Below are 24,555 nucleotides of genomic sequence, written 5' to 3' on the forward strand. Positions count from 1 at the left end.
CACACTTACTGATGATGATATAGGTCTAAGTGGGATGTTATCTTTGTGTATTTTTGGTAAGCCGTATAGTCTTGGGGCTGTGGCTGCAGTACAAGTTAATTTTTTTTTTTTAAATACAGACTAATATTCTTTTGTTTGTATATCTCGTTTATAATATTATTGTTTTTCCTTAATAATTGTTGCGTTGGATCCGTCCGCATTGTTTTGTATGTTTGTCTGTCTTGCAATAATTGTTCCATTTTGTTTTTGTAATCCACCTTGTACATCATGACAGTTTTATTACCTTTATCCGCGTTTGTAATGATAGCTATGTCTTTGTGCTTCTTTATGAACTGTCTAGTGTCATCAAAAATTTTCAGTATCAGTGTTAAATTTTTTTTAAAATGGGTGTGGCATCACCACTTGCGATAAAATCAATTTTGCAAATATTATTAATCATAAATCAAAAATCGTTAAACCTATCGTAACAAAATTCGGCAGAGAGGTTGTCTTTACTATAAGGAATACTTTGAAGAAAAATTAACGAAATCGGTTAAGCACCACGCGCACTTTTATGTACAAGATTTTTAAAGTGTCGTGGACGAATAAAATAAGCTATATATTTGCAAAAAGGAGCTTTATATCAATGGTATTTCATTTCCCAAGTGGATTTATAACAATAAATGGGAAAAACTTCAAATTTTAAAAATGGGCACCGCCCCTTTTATGACTAAGGAATTTTCTCTGTTTCGGAAGCCATAACTCGAAGAAAAATTAACGGATCGTAATAAAAATGGGTACACAAATTTTCCCTATAGCAGGAAATATTTCTAGAAAAAAATGGACTAGGTAGGTTAAAGACCACGCCCACTTTTATATAAAAGATTTTCAAAAGGGACGTAGACGAAAATAATAAGCTATATTTTAGCGAAAAAGAGCTTTGTATCAATAGAATTCTACTTTCTAAATTGAATTATAAAATTAAATTGGAAAACACTAAAACTTTTGAATATGGGTGTGGCACCAAATGACTTTAAAAATGGTCGTAGGCAAAAATAATAAGTTAAGTCTTAGCGAAAAATAGTTTTGTACCAGGGACGTAGCCAGAAAATTGCCTGGGGGTTCAAAAAAAATTTTTTTTTCAGTTAAATAAATAAAAAAAAAATGTTGTCTTTAGCTTTAACATTAAAGTACGTGTATTTAGATGATATGAAAAAGGTTACATTAAAAACTCAAGCGCTCGCGTCGGTTTTTTTTGCCATTACATCTAAAACTTCATCAACGGTAACAATTTGATCACGGTGGATTCTTAGTGATACACAGCCATTCAATCGATTTTTACTCATCGTGTTACTCAAATAGTTTTTATTCAGCCTAAGAGTTGAAAAAGATCTCTCGTTCGTTGCCGTTGTTACTGGAAGCGTACACAAGATTTTCAACAACATGTGAACATTAGGAAAAGCCACAGAATCGCATTCCTGTAATATTAATCATAGATAAATTTATAAAACAAAAACCGAAGTACCTTCTTCAGGAATAAGTAGAATTCATGTTTTTTGAGTCTATGTATGAGATCTAACGTATACGTATATAAAATTCAAAAGAAAGGAACTGATCGAATAACTTTATCGCAAGGGTATTAGGCACTAGTGATAAAATGTGCCACTCAGAAAACAAAAAGCGGATAACACAAATCCTAAAAATTAACGATTTCCCACCAGGATTAATACAAAACATGATAAAGGCATATCATAAAAAAATCAAGAATACGTTAAAAAAACGGCAATTTATAAATCAATGATATATGTACATACCAGGCTTATCCGAAAGAATAAAATACTTGGATATATATGATAAAACAAACACCAACATAGCACATAAACCAGCCTACACTACTAATATGTTCTTTAACAACATGAAAAGTAAAGTGGCAACCTTGGACAAAAATAACATTATATACAAGAATTTAACTCTTTCTAACTGTTCAAAAGTTATTTAAAAAAAACAGACGTTTTCGATGTCAGCTTAATACGGACTTTGCATCACCCATTTCACCAAGTTATTAAAACAAAACACTAAAAGAAAAGTTATATAATAAATTTATATGCTTACTTTGCATATTTTTTCCAAAAAAATATTGACCAATGAATTCAAATAAAATTACCCAAGGCGTTTCAAATTGTTTTTAAATTGTCCTCAAGTTGTTAAAAAAAAGCAAAAAAGGTACCGATTTTTTTTAAATTATATATTGCGATTGGCTGAAAAAATAAGCCAAATCAGTGATGCAAAATCTTTTGGTAGGTTCTAGGGGCGCAAACACTCCTTTGAAATGATTCTTACCTCATACTTAAGGTGAGGATATATGTACGTATGTGAAGGTTTCGAAAAATCGTTTGGGCTTACATTCAAAAATCTGTTGTTTATTTGCGAAACTATACAATAGCGCCTGAATTGTTAATTTTAATTTTCACACTTCATCCTTCAACACCTAAGTCTGCCGGTTTGACATAAAGTTGGCGGCACTATCCAAAACTAGTCCCTTGGAGTGAATCACATTGATTATAGCCTATCAACGAAGTTTAAATATCACCTACACGTTACGGATCCTGTTACAAATGTGAATACGTAGGCACATATATGTATTGTAACGAATTTACTTTACCGCAAATCCTCTTATTTGCAACCTTCTGCTAAGTTCGAATCACTAAACTGTTGAATAAATAACTCCAATATTGAATAATGGAAAAATTACCTTTATTAAAGTACTTCACAATAACACTTATACTTTGCAACTAGCTTGCTTAATAACCAAACTGACTGATAGCTTAAATGAAACTGATTCTCGCCTCTACTGTTGTCGCCTTTTTATACTGTCTGATTTCCTCGTTGCATATTTCTAGGCTTTTCTAATTTCAGAACTTACTAGTTAGTTATAAATTTCTCAGCTACAACTACAGATGTATAATTGTTATAGCTTCTCTCATACCCCATGCGCTTGTATGTATGAGCGACACTTCCACAATTATAATTGCATACCTTTAGGAGCATCTCAGATAAGATATCTGCATTTGTTTGTGCACTGTTTCTCGCTGCGTGTACGTACATATGTGTAGACATAATTTATTGATTCGTTTGTATAGATACATAATGATTGATTTATGGATGTGCATGCAAGTCACTGTTTAGCATCGGCTTAGAGATGGCAGTACCCCTTAGTGTTGCTAATATTCGTAATAGTATTTACCAGGTGAGGCTTTGTCCTTAGCAAGTGGTGAAGCAAAAGATTTCCCAAGACAGTCGAAATAATGACCGTGTGTGCTACTACCCTAACGTAGTGGACAGTCGAACTAGTCGGAAAACTGAAGCTACGCGGTCATTCATAATGAGCTCTTATATCATAAGGCCGGAAAACAGCAGTTAGCACCTTTCAACTTAAAATCGGTCATTCTAAAATATCGTTTTGATTTCACGAAGACTATTGAAATCAATGTTGTGAACACAAACGTCTGCAAACTTTGGTCTACATTTTAAAAACTTTATCCAGGGTCCTTGTAAAATTTTAATTATGTATGTATATGCGCCGAGGATTATACGATTTTCACCCATGAGTTACGCAATGACATCCACTTAGACTGCTTATGATTTCGATGGCGGCATCCTTGATCGAATAGTCACTCCCTAACGTTTCAAGATGTTTCTCTGGTGTAGCTCGGCAGCATAGCGCGACAAAAACATCCGTTAGAAAGTCTTCGGAGCTACACTCAGAGCTTCTAGGAAAGTGACGTCGATGTGGTCAGGATTGGTACGTTTGCACATCGGGAATTGTAGCTCTTAAAAACAGCCGAGAAAACTGGAGGCGCCCTGTGCCACGAGAGTCATGAGTATTAATAGACCATTAATAGCAACCGTAAGTTGCCTTTGTGCGTGTGGCCAAGGAGCCACAAATGATTTAAAGAAATTGTGTCAGCGACGATTATTAGGAGTTAACCCCAGGTGAAACTACGCATTGCGCGAGATATACAGACAAAGGTGTGATCATTTTATGTATCTCTATTTCTTTTCAGCAGACGCAGGAGTACCAATTCCAAAGACCGGGGTTAGGTACGAAGCCTCTCTGGAGTAAATGAACGAGGGACAATCCCTCCGCAAGGAGCCAAAACGTTGATTTCCTTAAATACATACAAACAAAACCTTTCTTAAATATTAGTTTTTTAATAGAAAAATCAAGCTTTTTGAAGTAAAAACACCGGCGTACACCGGCGCGCCGGTATATAATAGAGCCTACGCCGCCGCCGCCGATAAAGTGATCGGCGTAAACCTCTAATATCTATGTATATATATGTTAATAATAGTGTTTAATATATTTATTGAAAATTCTTTATACAATATTTGTTGTAGCCCCTGAAGACGATCTCCGAAGGAGATTGAAATATATCGGGAAAAACAAAAACCGTTGTGTTTTTAATACACCTGACCTCGAGCCAGTGTTCACAAATTATGTTCTAGAAAAAAATCTAAAAATTTAAATCTAAAATTCTAAATAAAAATATATGAAAAAAAAAATTAAAATGTTTGAGTCAAATTCCTACAAAAATGTTCGCTGGGTAGAAAAAATACCCTAAAGCTAAAATCACGCGCATACAGTGGATTTGCGCGTGAGAATCGTAACACGAAAATGTCGCCACTTTCAGGGGCAAATATTTTTAAGATTCTCACTTCGCCCTGTGAAATTGTAGCCACTTAAAATGTTCAGTTGCACCCACCAAAAATTGTAACCTTTTTACAAAAAAATGCAGTTCGTGTGGTTGTTCGCTGTCAATTGTGATCGCAAATTGCTTTTAAGTGAGGTATGATGCGACACATGCGTACATATATAGCATTCGCTTCAGCTTCGTGTGATTCATCAGCTAATTGACAGGGCTGTTTTCTGCACCGTCAATGGCAGCGAGGGCAAGTAATGTTGCATTTTTGGCCATTTTTAGGGGTAGGTTGTTGAGAAAAGATAATGATGCCCTCCATTGAGGCTAAGCAGATTTTACAACAGAACACAATTTTTTGAAGGGTTGGCGTGAAGGCTACATTTTCGTGTAGAAAATAAAACACCATAATAGAAATAACATCCAACAACATATGTTAAAGCTTTTCATTTAAAAGCTTGCATTGAAAGCTTTATAGATATTCTGACCATATTAAGTTAATTGTTTCCGTGGTGTAGTGGTTATCACATCCGCCTAACACGCGGAAGGCCCCCGGTTCGATCCCGGGCGGAAACAGTTTTTTTTTTTAATACTTAAAGTTTTTTAATTGATCTATGTATTTTTGAAAATCGGATTTTGTTTGGGATTATTAATTTCAATTGTTGTTGCAACACATGTATGTAATAATGCTATATTGCTACAAAAGGCTAGTGTGCCAAACATCAGTGTGCCGATAATTGCTGTTTAAACGTTTTTATACACAGCTGTACTTGTACACAGGTTATTATAACTTTGGATAACGGTTGGTTGTACAGGTATAAAGGAATCGAGATAGATATAGACTTCCATATATCAAAATCATCAGTATGGAAAAAAATTTGATTGAGTCATGTCCGTTCATCCGACCGCCCGTCCATCTGTCCGTTAACACGATACCTTGAGTAAATATTGAGATATCTTCACCAAATTTGGTACACGAGCTTATCTGGACCCAGAATAGATTGGTATTGATAATGAGCGAAATCGGATGATAACCACGCCCACTTTTTATATATATATCATTTTGGAAAACACAAAAAATCTGATTATTTAGCAAATAATACACCTAGAATGTTGAAATTGGACGTTTGGACTGATGTTGAGACTTGATAAAAATGTTAAAATTTTTAATATATTTATTTTGGGCCAATTTTTTGTTACAATTGTAATTATTTGTAGCTTTTCGGCCGATAAAATAAAGACAAAACACAAGGTTTCTCTTTTCCTCCTATGCGTTTCGATGAAATTTTTTCATCTTCATCAGGGAGACTGTATATTTATCATAAAATATGATATAAAACAAAACAAACATGAACACATTAATTAGAATTACACAATTTACATCACTCTGTTGTTAACATAATACTTACATTCAATTTATAACATTGAAACTCTCAACATCTAACACATAAATAAACCAGGCATGCTTAACCAACGAACCGATATCATTTCGTTACGATAATTAACGTTAATAAACGAAACAAAGTCATTTCGTTTCGTTTATTAACGTTAAGAACGTCAAATTAACGAAGTGATTTTGCTTCGTTTTCTGCCATATCAAAACGAAATCAAATCGTTTATGTTGATTATTAATTTCAAACTATGCTGGCAAAGCTGATTGATGGCGGAGTCATTAAAGGTGAAGGCATTAGCCAAGCTGATTGCAACTTTTCTCATGAATTTTGACAGTACGAACATTTCTCAGAGTATTTTGACATTACCACCAACGAATTACACAAACAAATTACATGGAGTTCGTGTGTATGTCCGCTCGCTGTTAGCACCTTACTGGCTTCACCATGGCTATAGCATTGCCAGCACAATTCAAACTTTAAGTATCACGTTTTTGTTAACGTTTTTACCGTTAACGAAAGCTTTTCGTTTCGGTTAAAAACGAGATACAATTTATCTTGATAATTTCTTTATCGATAATATTTCGAAGTGTTTCAACGGAAACGGTGGAAATTTTTTGATAAACGATTAGCTTAACGTTAAGGTGCATCCCTGAAATAAACAAAACTTGACATTTAATTTACTGCCTCTATTCATGTTTCCTGCTTCGTCCATTGGCTGATAATGCAGTCATATAAGCGCAGTTTATATTGTTGACGTCTTCTTTGAAATTCATTGCAGTATTAATTTTTTGTTGTATTCGTAGAGCTTCCAGCGTCATTCGTGTTCGTTCTTTCCCCTCAACGTCTAATTATTTCGCGTTTTCGAAGTCCGCTGTGTGTCCTTTGTTGGTCAAATGTTCGATTAGTGCTGTTGTTGTTTTTCTATTTTTGGCGTCTAGTCTATGTTCGTTTATTCGTACACTTAGCGATCGCTTCGTCGTTCCAATGTATATTTGATTGCAAGTTTCTCCTGCGCTCCCATTACATTTGATTTCGTATACCACATTATGTTGTTCTTTGTCAAATTTGTCTTTTGTTTGTGTAAAAATTGTGTTCAAAGTTAGATTTGTTTTATGCGCAAATTTTATATTGTTGTTGCGTGTGATGCTATACAATGTTTTGTTACCGTTAATCCTGATATGTAATTGACGCCTGCATATATTTGCTTTCCTTTTACATTCTTTTGTTCAGTGATGCTTTGCGCGCAGTTGGTTTGACTAATTGTTGTTGTTATCCATGCGTCTATTAATGTATTAGGGTAGCCATTCTTATATAAAATATTTTTAATTTTTTTAAAATTTGTGGTCATGAACTCCTGTTCACTTAAATTGTACATTTTCTTTATAAAGCTTATGGCCGTGTTCTTTTTTTGCATCCATGGGTGATTTGAATGGTAGTTTATTATTCTAGATGATAATACGGCTTTAGCATACCAATTAGTTTTTAGGGTTTGGTTCGATTTTATAACTTCGATATCTAGGAAGGGCAACTTGTTGTTTTTCTCTTTCTCTACTGTAAATTCTATTTTGGTATGTTGGTTATTTAGTGTTTTAAGTATTTCTTCCACGTTGTTGTTGTTGTAGCAATTTCTTCCACGTCCTTAGTTTTAATTATAGCAAATATATCATCTACATATTTGTTTATGTATTTGATATATATTTACTTTAATTTAAGTTTAGCAATGCTGTCGTCAATTATTTTGTCTAAGACTATATCAGCTACAGTGGGCGATAGAGGATTCCCCATAGGCATGCCATACACCTGTTGGTAGAACGTACCATCATAGGTGATATAGTTGTTATCCCTCAAGCAGAATTCGAGACAGGCTTGAAATTGTTTCTTCGATAATGTTGTGTGCATTTCTAGGTTACCCCACCGTTTCATGATCGTATTTATCGCTAGATGAATTGGTGTATTAGTAAAGAGGGATACCACGTCGAAAGATGCTAGGATTTCATCTTCGGCAATTGTGATATCATTTAAGTTCCGCTTCAGTTGAAAAGAGTTTTTTATATTGAGACTATCCGAGATAATATGTTTCAGTGTTTTCCCTATGTATTTTGATAATTTGAAACATGGCACACTTACTGATGATGATATAGGTCTAAGTGGGATGTTATCTTTGTGTATTTTTGGTAAGCCGTATAGTCTTGGGGCTGTGGCTGCAGTACAAGTTAATTTTTTTTTTTAAATACAGACTAATATTCTTTTGTTTGTATATCTCGTTTATAATATTATTGTTTTTCCTTAATAATTGTTGCGTTGGATCCGTCCGCATTGTTTTGTATGTTTGTCTGTCTTGCAATAATTGTTCCATTTTGTTTTTGTAATCCACCTTGTACATCATGACAGTTTTATTACCTTTATCCGCGTTTGTAATGATAGCTATGTCTTTGTGCTTCTTTATGAACTGTCTAGTGTCATCAAAAATTTTCAGTATCAGTGTTAAAATTTTTTTAAAATGGGTGTGGCATCCCCACTTGCGATAAAATCAATTTTGCAAATATTATTAATCATAAATCAAAAATCGTTAAACCTATCGTAACAAAATTCGGCAGAGAGGTTGCCTTTACTATAAGAAATACTTTGAAGAAAAATTAACGAAATCGGTTAAGGACCACGCCCACTTTTATGTACAAGATTTTTAAAGTGTCGTGGACGAATAAAATAAGCTATATATTTGCAAAAAGGAGCTTTATATCAATGGTATTTCATTTCCCAAGTGGATTTATAACAATAAATGGGAAAAACTTCAAATTTTAAAAATGGGCACCGCCCCTTTTATGACTAAGGAATTTTCTCTGTTTCGGAAGCCATAACTCGAAGAAAAATTAACGGATCGTAATAAAATTGGGTACACAAATTTTCCCTATAGCAGGAAATATTTCTAGAAAAAAATGGACTAGGTCGGTTAAAGACCACGACCACTTTTATATAAAAGATTTTCAAAAGGGACGTAGACGAAAATTATAAGCTATATTTTAGCGAAAAAGAGCTTTGTATCAATAGAATTCTACTTTCTAAATTGAATTATAAAATTAAATTGGAAAACACTAAAATTTTTGAAAATGGGTGTGGCGCCAAATGACTTTAAAAATGGTCGTAGGCAAAAATAATAAGTTAAGTCTTAGCGAAAAATAGTTTTGTACCAGGGGCGTAGCCAGAAAATTGCCTGGGGGTTTAGAAAAAAATTGTTTTTTCAGTTAAATAAATAAAAAAAAAAATGTTGTCTTTAGCTTTAACATTAAAGTACGTGTATTTAGAATATGATATGAAAAAGGTTACATTAAAAACTCAAGCGCTTGCGTCGGCTTTTTCTTGCCATTACATCTAAAACTTCATCAACGGTAACAATTTGATCACGGTGGATTCTTAGTGATACACAGCCATTCAATCGATTTTTACTCATCGTGTTACTCAAATAGTTTTTATTCAGCCTAAGAGTTGAAAAAGATCTCTCGTTCGTTGCCGTTGTTACTGGAAGCGTACACAAGATTTTCAACAACATGTGAACATTAGGAAAAGCCACAGAATCGCATTCCTGTAATATTAATCATAGATAAATTTATAAAACAAAAACCGAAGTACCTCCTTCAGGAATAAGTAGAATTCATGTTTTTTGAGCCTATGTATGAGATCTAACGTATACGTATATAAAATTCAAAAGAAAGGAACTGATCGAATAACCTTATCGCAAGGGTATTAGACACTAGTGATAAAATGTGCCACTCAGAAAACAAAAAGGGGATAACACAAATCCTAAAAATTAACGATTTCCCACCAGGATTAATACAAAACATGATAAAGGCATATCATAAAAAAAATCAAGAATAAGTTAAAAAAACGGCAATTTATAAATCAATGATATATGTACATACCAGGCTTATCCGAAAGAATAAAATACTCGGATATATATGATAAAACAAACACCAACATAGCACATAAACCAGACTACACTACTAATATGTTCTTTAACAACATGAAAAGTAAAGTGCAACCCTGGACAAAAATAACATTATATACAAGAATTTAAGTCTTTCTAACTGTTCAAAAGTTATTTAAAAAAAACAGACGTTTCCGATGTCAGCTTAATACGGACTTTGCATCACCCATTTCACCAAGTTATTAAAACAAAACACTAAAAGAAAAGTTATATAATAAATTTATATGCTTACTTTGCATATTTTTTCCAAAAAAATATTGACCAATGAATTCAAATAAAATTACCCAAGGCGTTTCAAATTGTTTTCAAATTGTCCTCAAGTTGTTAAAAAAAAGCAAAAAAGGTACCGATTTTTTTTAAATTATATATTGCGATTGGCTGAAAGAATAAGCCAAATCAGTGATGCGAAATCTTTTAGTAGGTTCTAGGGGCACAAACACTCCTTTGAAATGATTCTTACCTCATACTTAAGGTGAGGATATATGTACGTATGTGAAGGTTTTGAAAAATCATTTGGGCTTACATTCAAAAACTGTTGTTTATTTGCGAAACTATACAATAGCGCCTGAATTGTTAATTTTAATTTTCACACTTCATCCTTCAATACCAAGTCTGCCGGTTTAACATAAAGTTGGCGGCACTATCCAAAACTAGTCCCTTGGAGTGAATCACATTGATTATAAGCTATCAACGAAGTTTAAATATCACCTACACGTTGCGGCTCCTTTTACAAATGTGAATACGTAGGCACATATATGTATTGTAACGAATTTACTTTACCGCAAATCCTCTTACTTGCAACCTTCTGCTAAGTTCGAATCACTAAACTGTTGAATAAATAACTCCAATATTGAATAATGGAAAAATTACCTTTATTAAAGTGCTTCACAATAACACTTATACTTTGCAACTAGCGTGCTTAATAACCAAACTGACTGATAGCTTAAATGATACTGATTCTCGCCTCTACTGTTGCCGCCTTTTTATACTGTCTGATTTCCTCGTTGCATATTTCTAGGCTTTTCTAATTCCAGAACTTACTAGTTAGTTATAAATTTCTCAGCTACAACTACAGATGTATAATTGTTATAGCTTCCAGAAACGATATAATATAGAGACATTGCATAGACGAAAAATCGTGTGAGGCAAGCTTCACAAAATTCTAGTAGGTCACATTCACCACTTACCACAGGAGAATTTGTTAAACTACCACTGTCTGTATTTGTTATTTAATAATTATTTGTACACTTTTTATTCAGCTAATGTGTTCAGAATTTTAACTTTTACTCACTAAAACTCCAATCAGTGTATTTCTGTGCTCAAATTATGTTAAAAATTGTGTTAAAGTTTTTGGTGTGGTGAAAGTGACCTACTAGAATTTTGTTACCCTCCGCTGCTTTCCACCGAAGTTCACGCATGCAATATCTTTATATTAAAAAATTTTTGTAGCTTCTCTCATACCCCATGCGCTTGTATGTGTGAGCGACACTTCCACAATTATAATTGCATACCTTTAGGAGCATCTCAGATAAGATGTCTGCATTTGTTTGTGCACTGTTTCTCCCTGCGTGTACGTACATATGTGTAGACATAATTTATTGATTCGTTTGTGTAGATACATAATGATTGATTTATGGATGTGCATGCAAGTCACTGTTTAGCATCGGCTTAGAGATGGCAGTACCCCTTAGTGTTGCTAATATTCGTAATAGTATTTACCAGGTGAGGCTTTGTCCTTAGCAAGTGGTGAAGCAAAAGCTTTCCCAAGACAGTCGAAATAATGACCGTGTGTGCTAGTACCCTAACGTAGTGGACAGTCGAACTAGTCGGAAAACTGAAGCTACGCGGTCATTCATAATAAGCTCTTATATCATAAGGCCGGAAAACAGCAGTTAACACCTTTCAACTTAAAATCGGTCGACTTTCATTCTAAAATATCGTTTTGATTTCACGAATACTATTGAAATCAATGTTGTGACCACAAACGTCTGCAAACTTTGGTCTACATTTTAAAAACTTTACCCAGGGTCCTTGTAAAATTTTAATTATGTATGTATATGCGCCGAGGATTATACGATTTTCACCCATGAGTTACGCAATGACATCCACTTAGACTGCTTATGATTTCGATGGCGGCATCCTTGATCGAATAGTTACTCCCTAACGTTTCAAGATGTTTCTCTGGTGTAGCTCGGCAGCATAGCGCGACAAAAACATCCGTTAGAAAGTCTTCGGAGCTACACCCAGAGCTTCTAGGAAAGTGACGTCGGTGTGGTCAGAATTGCTACGTTTGCACATCGGGAATTGTAGCTCTTAAAAACAGCCGAGAAAACTGGAGGCGCCCTGTGCCACGAGAGTCATGAGTATTAATAGACTATTAATAGCAACCGTAAGTTGCCTTTGTGCGTGTGGCCAAGGAGCCACAAATGATTTAAAGAAATTGTGTCAGCGACGATTATTAGGAGTTAACCCCAGGTGAAACTACGCATTGCGCGAGATATACAGACAAAGGTGTGACCATTTTATGTATCTCTATTTCTTTTCAGCAGACGCAAGAGTACCAATTCCAAAGACTGGGGTTAGGTACGAAGCCTCTCTGGAGTAAATGAATGAGGGACAATCCCTCCGCAAGGAGCCAAAACGTTGATTTCCTTAAATACATACAAACAAAACCTTTTTAAATATTAGTTTTTTAATAGAAAAATCAAGCTTTTTGAAGTAAAAACACCGGCGTACACCGGCGCGCCATTCACACCGCCACCGCCGGTATATAATAGAGCCTACGCCGCCGCCGCCGATAAAGTGATCGGCGTAAACCTCTAATATCTATGTATATATATGTTAATGATAGTGTTTAATATATTTATTGAAAATTCTTTATACAATATTTGTTGTAGCCCCTGAAGACGATCTCCGAAGGAGTTTGAAATATATCGGGAAAAACAAAAACCGTTGTGTTTTTAATACACCTGACCTCGAGCTAGTGTTCACAAATTATGTTCTAGAAAAAAATTTTATTTAAAAAAGTCACATCTACACGGAAAAAACACTAATGTGTTTTTTACATTTTAAAATGTGAAAAACACATAATTTTTTCATTTATCAAATAATTTGAATTTTACATTTTTGAAATGTGTTTCTGATATGAAAAATATGTAGATATTACATTATAATAATGTGTTTTGCACATGGAAAATAATATCAAAATTGCATTATATTTCAAAATAGTGAGTACTTCGAAAAATGCTGTAAATTTAACATTATTTAAATGCCGAGAATAAAATCAAAGCACGAGAATTAGTATCGTTTAGTTCGACAAACAAACAATGTTTATATCATTGTTTACTATATAGTTTGGCAGCTTAAGTAGAGGTTATGTTGCGAATAGAGTGGAAGGCAGTGGACTAGGCAGTCGAATGTCATATAATGAAGGAATGGTGTTCGGAGATTTTTCAAAGTTAAAAAAAAAAAATGATAAAAGCTTTAATATAAATAAAACTATTGTTTTAATAACAACAAAAACGCCATATATATACTGTATACATAAATTTGCAGGGATTATCTCACTTTAAAATTTGAATTAAATAATCTAAAGTTTTGCTTTGAAACTGAGTCGAGAACTGTGCGTGTGAATGTGCGAATTTTCACCGATCAGCTGTTAGTTGCGCTACTTGGTAAAATTTACAATGGTTTATATGTCGCCGTGACGTAATGACAGAAGAATCATGCAAATATTCAGACGCATGGAGTTTTCATATTTGCCGATGAATGTAATCGCGGTTGAGGCAAACGAGCAAACGCCTGAATTGATTATATTCACGCATGCAATAAGTTGGTTGATTTTAAACATTGTAAATTTTACCAAGTAACAGCTGATCGGTGAAAATTCGCACATTCACACGCACAGTTCTCGACTCAGTTTCAAAACAAAACTTTAGATTATTTAATTCTAATTTTCAAGTGAGATAATACTTACAAATTTATGTATACAGAATATATATGGCATTTTTGTTGTTATTAAAACAATATTTTTATTTATATTAAAGCTTTTATCATTTTTTTTTTAACTTTGAAAAATCTCCGAACACCATTCCTTCATTATATGACATTCGACTGCCTAGTCCACTGCCTTCCACTCTATTCGCAACATAACCTCTACTTAAGCTGCCAAACTATATAGTAAACAATGATTTTAAATTAATGTCGATTATGTTCGTTTAAGCAAGTTGGATCATTGAACACGATCATGTTGCCGAATGTAATCGAACGTTGTTGTATTCGATTTTTGCTGTTCTCTGATATGTACGTAGATGGTCGTTAGGCAAATTTACAAGGAAACTTCTTTATGAAATTATAGTAAAAGTTAACATGTACATTTGTATATTTAATAACTTGCAGAATTATTATGAAACAGTATATGATTAAAACATAAGTGTTCACTTCGTACATACATATGCTTGCATATTAAAAATATAATATCACCAACAAAGTAAAAGTAAATATGTACGTAGGAGAATTATAAAGAAATTTATTAACATAGACATAAAAATATCAAATATTTGAATTGTGACGACCTAAAAAATCAAATGATCCTTAGGCAAGGGGGATTTAAACCCCCAAAACCACCCGTCGCTACGCCCCTGGCTTGTACCAATTGTATTTTGTGCCACTATAACAAGAAATGGGAAATATTTAAACAGGAAATATTTTTAGTAAAAATGGACTAAATCGGGTAAATCGCCTTCTTTTATATAAAAGTTTTTGTAAAAAGGCGTAGATGCATGTAATAAGCTATTTCTCGTAAAAGTTAGACTCGTAAACTGCGTCAACTGGCAGCCGATGGTAACATTGGCATCCGACCACCTGCCTATACTTATTTCACTCGAGCGTACCGCCGACTTCATCGTCACAGAAAAACGTTCTTTCATAAACTTAAAAAAAGTAAAGTGGAACGAATACAAATCCTTTACAGGCGACCGCTTTGCTTCCCTCTCAATCCCGACTGATGCCCGCCAAGGGGAGCGTGCTTATCGCAAGGTCATTGAATCTGCCTCGGCTCGTTTCATTCCCGTATGTACAATTTCCGAAATTCGGCCCACTTTCGGCGGAGGCCGCAAATTTAGCGAGAGAACGTGACCTTATAAGACATCTCGATCCCGGCGACCCCCAAATAAGGGATATAAATCAACGCATCAGATTGCTTGTTGATGAACACAGGCAGACGAAATGGGAGGAGCACATAAGCGGTTGTAACCTCTTTGCCGGTGCAGGTAAACTTTGATCCACCGTAAAGTCCCTATCGAATCCGTCTAGGCACAATGACAAAGTTTCCATCGCCTTTGGCGATAAAGTGCAATCGGATGCGAAAAAATGCGCGAGCGCTTTCTGCCGACAATATATAATGCATTCTACGGTCGACAAAGATAGACGGAGGGCCAACAGACACGCACATAAACATAAATTCAGCGCGTCACCAATTACCATCACCGCCAAAGAGGTTGAGGATGCCATCGGCCATGCCATCCAAAGCAGTGGGCCCAGACGGCATAGCCATGCCGTTGCTTACAAGCCTAGGAAAAGGGGGTTTCAAATATTTAGCACATGTCTTCAACCTGTCCCTTTCCACCTTTGTCATTCCCGAAAAATGGAAAATGGCCAAGGTGGTCCCGCTACTAAAGCCTGGGAAACCAGCTAACATAGGAGAGTCATATCGACCGATATCTCTCCTATTGCCAGTAGCCAAGACGCTTGAAGCCATTTTGCTCCCTTACTTCAAAGCAAATTTGCAGCTAGCCTGTCATCAGCATGGCTTCAGAACACTACATAGCTCCACCACCGCGCTAAATGCTATTAGCACCCAGAAAAATTGCGGTTTAAATCAAAACCCCCACCATAGAACAGCACTCGTTGCGCTAGACCTATCAAAAGCTTTTGATACGGTCAACCATGGCACGTTACTGCAAGACCTGGAAGGGTATACCCTTCGGTAAAAGGTGGACCGCACTTTATCTGGGTGGTCGGCAGGCATCGGTGCAATTTAGAAACGAAACACCAAAACCAAGAAGAATTAAACAAGGTGTCCTATCCCAACTTTTGTTTAATTTCTACATACCTAATCCACCTTCGCCACCAGAAGGAGTTACTATCGTTTCCTACGCACAATAATGGCCACAGGCCCAGGCCCACAGATCGATGAGCCATGCAACAGAATAAACAGCTACCTCCCTGATCTCTCCAGTTTTTTCGCCTCACGAAACCTGTCATTATCACCGACTAAATCCTCCGCGACCTTATTTACAACATGCACGTCCCAAATGTTGACCATTTTGATCATCCACGTCGATGGCACTACGCTACCGACTGTCCTATACCCCAAAATCTTGGGTGTAACGTTTGACCAGGATCTACATTTTAGTGAGCATGCAGCCGCAATTGTACCGAAAATCCAGAGCCGTAATAAAATCCTCAAATCCCTTGCTGGCAGTACTTGGGGAAAATACAAAGAAACGCTCATTGCCACATACAAAGCAATTGGCCAGCCGATTGCATGCTACGCGTCCCCTATATGGTCGCCAAGCCTAAAAACTACTCACTGGAAGAAGTTACAGGCCTGCCAAAATACTGCTCTCAGAACCGCCACGGGCTGTTTTCTTATGTCCCCAGAACACCATCAACATAGTGAGGCGAGAATACTCCCCATCAGGGAGAGAAATGAGATGCTAACCAAACAGTTCCTGTTGAATACCCATACACCTGGGCATCCCAACAGACATCTGATTGATGAGCAAACACCGCCTAGGGGCTTAAGGAGTCATCTCCGTAAGCATTTTGAGGAAATACGGCATCTGAGAACTCAGCCGTATGAATCAAAAAAACACAAGCAGGCCCTCAGTGTACTCCACAAACAGGCGTCGGACCTTTATGCCAGGAATTGCCCGGTGAATCCAGTACTCAAAGAACAGTACCCAAAACTTGCGGAAGAGGAACTCATACTCCCCAGGGAAACGCGAGTCACTCTAGCTCAACTTCGTTCTGGATACTGTAACAGGCTAAACTCTTACCTATCCAGAATCAACCCCGACATACATAATGTATTCCCCGCTTGCAATGTGTCCCCACATCTCTTTAATTGTAATGTGGAACCAACGCCTCTAACACCCCTTTCATTATGGTCCACCCCTGTTGAAACAGCAAGTTTCCTTGGACTCCCGTTAGAGGATTTTGATGACAATTTCTGATCGGTCGTTGGGGCGAAGCACTGCTACAACAACAACAACAACAGTAAAAGTAGGAAAATTTCGTTAATATCCCTGCCCTTTTTTATACTCAGCTGAGCAGAGCTCACAGAGTATATTAATTTTGTTCGCATAACGGTAATACGTAACGGCATAAACTAATCGAGATAGATATAGACTTCCATATTTCAAAATGATCTGGGCGAAAAACGAAATTCATTTAGCCATGTCCGTTCGTCCGTCCGTCTGCCGGTTAACACGATAACTTTAGTAAATTTTGAGGTATCTTAATGAAATTTGGTATGTCAGTTCCTGGGAACACATCTCGGATCACTATTTAAAACGACGAAATCGCACCATAACCACGCCTACCTTTCGATATCGAAAATATCGAAAAACCGAAAAAGTGCGATAATTCATCACCAAAGACGGATAAAGCGATGAAACTTGGTAGGTGGCCACTCACTTTTAAAACCTTCATTCACACCTTTTATTTGATGCCCATATCGTACAAACACATTCTAGAGTCTCCCCTGGTCCACCTTTATGGCGATATCCCGAAATGGCGTCCACCTATAGAACTATGGCCCAATCTCTTCTAAAATACTCTTTAATACCTTCATACATGGTTATTTTCCCTTATTTTGTCTCCAAAGCTTTCAGCTGAGTATGTAATGTTCGGTTACACCCGAACTTAGCCTTCCTTACTTGTTTTTTTATGGTTAATGCGTCAAGGGTAATACAATTTCTAAATCAGTTGAACCAAAATAACAAATTCAAAGTTGTTTTGTTTATTCCAGCAAAATGAAATTAGTGCGTATATTCAATTTCAATTCAATTTATTTAATAACTAGCCTTTACTCGCCGCCCCGTCCGCAAGGAGAAAATTAAATATATGGGCTATTCACGTTTGCCTGCTTATCCAGTTATCTGTTTAAAAAAAATTTTCTGTCTAATGCATTTTATTTTTGTAATTGGGTAAAAAAAAAGAACTAAATGAGCTGATAACCTGATAGGATCCCCAAATGATCCCGAACTTATCCAGAAAAATCCCCGAAATGACCCCAACGCTATCGCGGACAGATCCCGAAAACCGGAATAGTCCCAAAAAACCCGAAATGACAACGACACGATTCTAGACTTATCCAGAGAACCACAAAGAAATGATGCCTGAAGGGTACCAAAATGATCCCGAAATAGTCCCGAAAAAGTTCCGAAATGACCCTGATGGGCTCCCAGACGGTTCTCAAAAACCATCCAGAAAATATTAAGGAAGGGTCCCTAAATTATCCCGCCATAGTCCAGAAAAAGTTCCGAAATGACCCCCAGGGGATCCACGACGGACCGCGAAAACCATACAGAAATGATTCCGGAACGGTCTCAAAATGATCCCGTATTAGTCGGGAAAAAGTCCTGAAATGACCCCGACGGGATCCCCGGACGGATCCCGAAAACTATCCAGAAATGATACCGGAAAGGTCTTCAAATGATCCCCTAATAGACCCGCAATGACCCTGACGGGATCCCGGACATATGTTGAAATCCCTCCAGAAAGGATCTTGGAAGGGCCCCAAAATAATCCCGAAATATTCTCGGAAAAGTCCAGAAATTTCCCCGACGGGATCCCGCACGGATCCCAAAAACTATCCAGAATGTATGCCGGGAAGGTCCTCAAATGATCCCCTAATAGTCCCGAAATGACCGAAAACCATCCAGAAATTATGCCGGAAGGGACCACAAATGATCCCGAAAACCACACAGAAATGATGCCGGAAAATACCCCAAATGATCCCGAAATAGTCCCGAAAAAGTTCCGAAATGACCCCGAAGGGATCCCGGACGTATTACGAAAACCATCCAGAAATTATGCCGAAAGGGTACCCAAATGATCCGATACCAGTCGATAAAAAGTCCCGAAATAACCCCGACGGAATCCCGGACGGATCCTGAAAATCATATAGAAATGATGCCGAAAGGTACCCCAAATGATCCCGAAATAGTTCCGAAATGACTCTGACGGGATCCCGGAAAGAACCCGAAAACCATCCACAAATGATGGCGAAGGGGGCCCAAATGATCCCGTATTAGTCGAGAAAAAGTTCAGAAATGACCCCGGCGGGATCCCGGACGGATACCGAAAACCGTCTGGAAATGATGCCCTAAGGCACCTCAAATGATCCCGTATTAGTCGAGAAAGAGTCCCGAAATGACCCCGACGGGATTCCGGACGGAACCCGAAAACCATCCAGAAATGATGCCGAAAGGGTCCCCAAATGATCCCGTATTAGTCGAGAAAGAGTCCCGAAATGACCCCGACGGGATCCCGGACGGAACCCGAAAACCATCCAGAAATGATGCCGAAAGGGTCCCCAAATGATCCCGTATCAGTCAAGAAAGAGTCCAGAAATGACCCCGACGGGATCCCGGACGGATACCGAAAACCATCTAGAAATGATGCCGGTAGGTACCCCAAATGATCCCGAAATAGTCCCGAAATGACCACGTCCGGATCCCGGACGGATCCCTAAAACTATCCAGAAATGATATCGAAAGGGTCCCCAAATGATCCCGTATTTGTTGAGAAAAAGTCCCGAAATGACCCCGACGGGATCCCGAAAACCATACAGAAATGATACCGGAAGAGTCCCCAAATGATCCCGAGAAAGTCCCCAAATGACCCCGACATACTCCAGAAAAAGTTCCGAAATGGCTCCGAGGAATCAACGACGGATCGCGAAAACCATACAGAAATAATTCCGGAAGGATCCCAAAATAATCCCGAAATAGTCCCGAAATGACCCCGACGGGATCCCGGACGGAACCCGAAAACCATCCAGAAATGATGCCGAAAGGGTCCCCAAATGATCCCGTATCAGTCAAGAAAGAGTCCAGAAATGACCCCGACGGGATCCCGGACGGATACCGAAAACCATCTAGAAATGATGCCGGTAGGTACCCCAAATGATCCCGAAATAGTCCCGAAATGACCACGTCCGGATCCCGGACGGATCCCTAAAACTATCCAGAAATGATGTCGAAAGGGTCCCCAAATGATCCCGTATTTGTCGAGAAAAAGTCCCGAAATGACCCCGACGGGATCCCGGACGGATCCCGAAAACCATACAGAAATGATGCCGGAAGAGTCCCCAAATGATCCCGAAAAGTCCCCAAATGACCCCGACATACTCCAGAAAAAGTTCCGAAATGGCTCCGAGGGAATCAACGACGGATCGCGAAAACCATACAGAAATGATTCCGGAAGGATCCCAAAATGATCCCGAAATAGTCCGGAAATGACCCAAATGGGATCCCGCACAGATCCCGGAAGGGTCCAAAAACTATCCCGGAAAAGTAACAAAAAATCCCGAAATGGCTCCTACGTCATCCCGGACGGATCCAGAAATGATCTCGGAAGGGTCCCCAAATGATCCCAAAATGGTCCCGAAACGACCCTGATGGATCCGGCAAACCATCAAGAAATTATGCCGGAAGGGTCCCCAAATGATCCCGAAATAAAACAGAAAAAGTCACGAAACGACCCCTAGAGGATCCCCAAATGATCCCGTATTAGCCCCGAAAAAGTCCCAAAATGACCCTGACGGGATCCCGAAAGGATTCCGAAAACAATCCAGAAATGATGCCGGAAAGGTCCTCAAATGATCCCCTAATAGTCCCGAAATGACCGTGACGGGATCCCGACAACTATCCAGAAATGATGCCGAAAGGGTCCGCAAATTATCCCGTATTAGTCGAAAAAAAGTCCCGAAGTGACCACGACGGGATCCCGGACGAATCCCAAAAACCATCCAGAAATGATGCCGAAAGGGTTCCCAAATGATCCCGTATTAGTCGCGAAAAAGTCCCGAAATGACCCCGACGAGATCCCGGACGGATCCTGAAAACCATCCAGAAATGATGCCGGATGAGCCCCAAAATGATCCCGAAAAAGTCCCCAAATGACCCCGACGAGATCCCGGACGGATCCCGAAAACCATGCAGAAATGATGCCGAATGATCCCGTATTAGTCGCGAAAAAGTCCCGAAATGACCCCGACGGGATGCCGGACGAATCCCGAGGACCATCCAGAAATGATGCCTAAAGGGACCCATAATAACCCCGAAAAAGTCCCGTAATGATCCCGGAAACCATCAAGAATTTATCTCTCGAAGGTACGCAAATGATCCCGAAAGTACCCCGACGGGATCCCGGACGGATCCCGAAAACCATCCAGAAATGATGAATGGTCTCGATATGACTCTTACGGGATTACAAATAAGGTGAAGCTAATTATAAAACCATGTTAATAAGGCAGCAGGCGCATTGGAGCGAATAAATATAATACAGGTAAAGCTAATAAAAGCGTGCTAATAAAAACAATTGATGGAGGGCGGATGGCGGGAGTAGAGGTCGGTCCTCGAAAATTGTCTAGATCTCGTTCTGTATGTGATCCCGAAATAGTCCCGAGATGACCTCGTCGGCATCCCGGACGGATCCCGAAAATTATCCAGAAATGATGCCGGAAAGGTTCCCAAATGATCCCCTAATAGTCCCGAAATTACCCTGATGGGATCCCGGACGGATCCCGAAAACCATCCAGAAATGATGCCGAAAGGGTTCCCAAATGATCCCGTATTAGTCGCGAAAAAGTCCCGAAATGACCCCGACGGTATCCCGGACGGATCCCGAAAACCATCCAGAAATGATGCCGAAAGGGTTCCCAAATGATCCCGTATTAGTCGCGAAAAAGTCCCGAAATGACCCCGACGGGATCCCGGACGGATCCCGAAAACCATCCAGAAATGATGCCGGATGAGCCCCAAAATAAACCCGAAAAAGTCCCCAAATGACCCCGACGAGATCCCGGACGGATCCCGAAAACCATCCAGAAATGATGCCGGAAGAGCCTCCAAATGATCCCGAAAAAGTCCCCAAATGACACCGACGAGATCCCTCACGGATCCCGAAAACCATCCAGAAATGATGCCGGAAGAGCCCCCAAATGATCCCGAAAAAGTCCCCAAATGACCCCGACGAGATCCCGGACGGATCCCGAAACCCATCCAGAAATGATGCCGGAAGAGCCCCCAAATGATCCCGAAAAAGTCCCCAAATGACCCCGACGAGATCCCGGACGGATCCCGAAAACCACCATCCAAGAAACCATCCAGAAATGATGCCTAAAGGGACCCATAATAACTCCGAAAAAGTCCCGTAATGATCCCGGAAACCATCAAGAATTTATCTCTCGAAGGTACGCAAATGATCCCGAAAGTACCCCGACGGGATCCCGGACGGATCCCGAAAACCATCCAGAAATGATGCCGGAAAGGTCCCCAAATGATCGCGAAATAGTCCCGAAATTATTCCGGAATAGTCCCGAAAATGTCCCAAAATAACCCCGACGGGATCCCGGACGGATCCCGAAAACTATACAGAAATGATCCCGGAAGGGTCCCAAAATGATCCCGAAATTACCCCGGCGTAATCCCGGACCGATCCCGAAAATCATCCAGAAATGATCCCGGAAGGGTCTCGATATGACCCTTACGGGATTACAAATAAGGTGAAGCTAATTATAAAACCATGTTAATAAGGCAGCAGGCGCATTGGAGCGAATAAAAAGTAACATAGAAACATACAGGTAAAGCTAATAAAAGCGTGCTAATAAAAACAATTGATGGAGGGCGGATGGCGGGAGTAGAGGAGAGGACCACTGATCGTTCCTCCAAAATTGTCTAGATCTCGTTCTGTATGTGCCAGATACCAAAAACTATTGATTTAGGAGAAAATTTATATTGAGTTATAACAATTTATGGATTTTACACCCAAGGGGGTGATAAAGGGGGGCGGGCGAAGGGTGTCACTGCTTACTTTGTAAGCACTCGACTTATTTGATATGTGTGCAAAATTTCATCCAAATCGGTCCAGCCGTTCTTGCGTGATTGAGCCACAAAGACAAACGTCTGGACAAACATCCAAACATCCAAACTTTGCCATTTATAATATATATTAGATATTAGATTAGATTTGTACAAGTAGGACTATTGTCTCTTAAAGTACATCAACATTTGGAAATAAAACTAGCACGTATATATATGTTAAAACACGATTACAAAATAATAATAATAATAATTTACTTAACTATACAAGTTTTTTTTTTTTTTTTTTTTTTTTTTTTTTTTTTTTTTTTTAAAGTGTGCTATGACAGCAAAAGAAAGGAGAAGAAAAATTATATAAATCATACTAGACATGTATTTATGTATTGTATGGATAGATTGAGTATATGGATAATTTAATTGTACAATATTAATAAAATGAAGTTGTGGGAAACAGTTATATACTTTTTCCTGCTATTGCAAATATTCAAATAATGCCAATTTAAGGCGTCTACTTTTGCGTTCGTTATACCTTTCGTGAAAATGAAATGGTATATTAATTTCGTCACGAAACCCAAAATTGTAAGTCCTTAAAGGAAAATAGATAGACCCACCATTAAGTATACAGAAATAATCAGGATGAAGAGCTGAGTTGATTTAGCCATGTCCGTCTGTCCGTCTGTCTGTTTGTATGCAAACAAGTCCCTCAATTTTTGAGATACATATCTTGATAAAATTTGGTGAGCGGGTGTATTTGGATGTCCGATTAGACATTTGTCGGAACCGGCCGGATCGGACCACTATAGCATATATCCTCCATACAACCGATTTTTCAGAAAAAGAGGATTTTTGTCATATCTTCCTCAATTTAACAGATTGAAGCTTTAAACTTCACCATATTCTTTCGTACATTGCACATATTGTTGTCTGAAAAAATTGATGAGATCGGTCGTGTATATAGTATATATCCCCCACAACCGATTATTCAGATAAGAAACTTTTCGTAATTACTGCCCTATTTTAAGAGCTAGAGGCTTCAAATTTCAACGAATGCTTACGTATATAGCATATATTGTTGTCTGAAAAAATCATAAAGATCGGTGGTATATATAGTATATATATATAGTATATATATATATATTTTCGCTATTTTTTTCCCGTTTTAACAGCTAGAAGCTTCAAATTTCACCTAATGTTTACGTATATAGCATATATTGTTGTCTGAAAAAATCAAAGAGATCGGTTGTATATACAGTATATATCTTACACAACCGATTGTTCAGATAAGAAACTTTTCGCAATTTCTACCACATTTTAACAGCTATAAGCTTCAAATTTCACCGATTGCTTACGTATATAGTATATATTGTTGTGTCAAAAAATCATAGAGG

The 24,555-nt window shown here is 38.1% G+C and overlaps 1 non-coding gene across 1 annotated transcript; it reads left to right on the plus strand.

The window, feature by feature from the left end:
• The first annotated feature begins 5,179 nt into the window (after window positions 1-5,179).
• Window positions 5,180-5,252, plus strand: TRNAV-AAC (transfer RNA valine (anticodon AAC)). Its single transcript has one exon. It is a non-coding gene; the product is annotated as a tRNA-Val (tRNA).
• The last annotated feature ends 19,303 nt before the right edge of the window (window positions 5,253-24,555 follow it).

This window comes from Eurosta solidaginis, chromosome 2, assembly GCF_040869045.1.
Source record: "Eurosta solidaginis isolate ZX-2024a chromosome 2, ASM4086904v1, whole genome shotgun sequence".
Classification (NCBI taxonomy): Eukaryota; Metazoa; Arthropoda; class Insecta; order Diptera; family Tephritidae; genus Eurosta; species Eurosta solidaginis.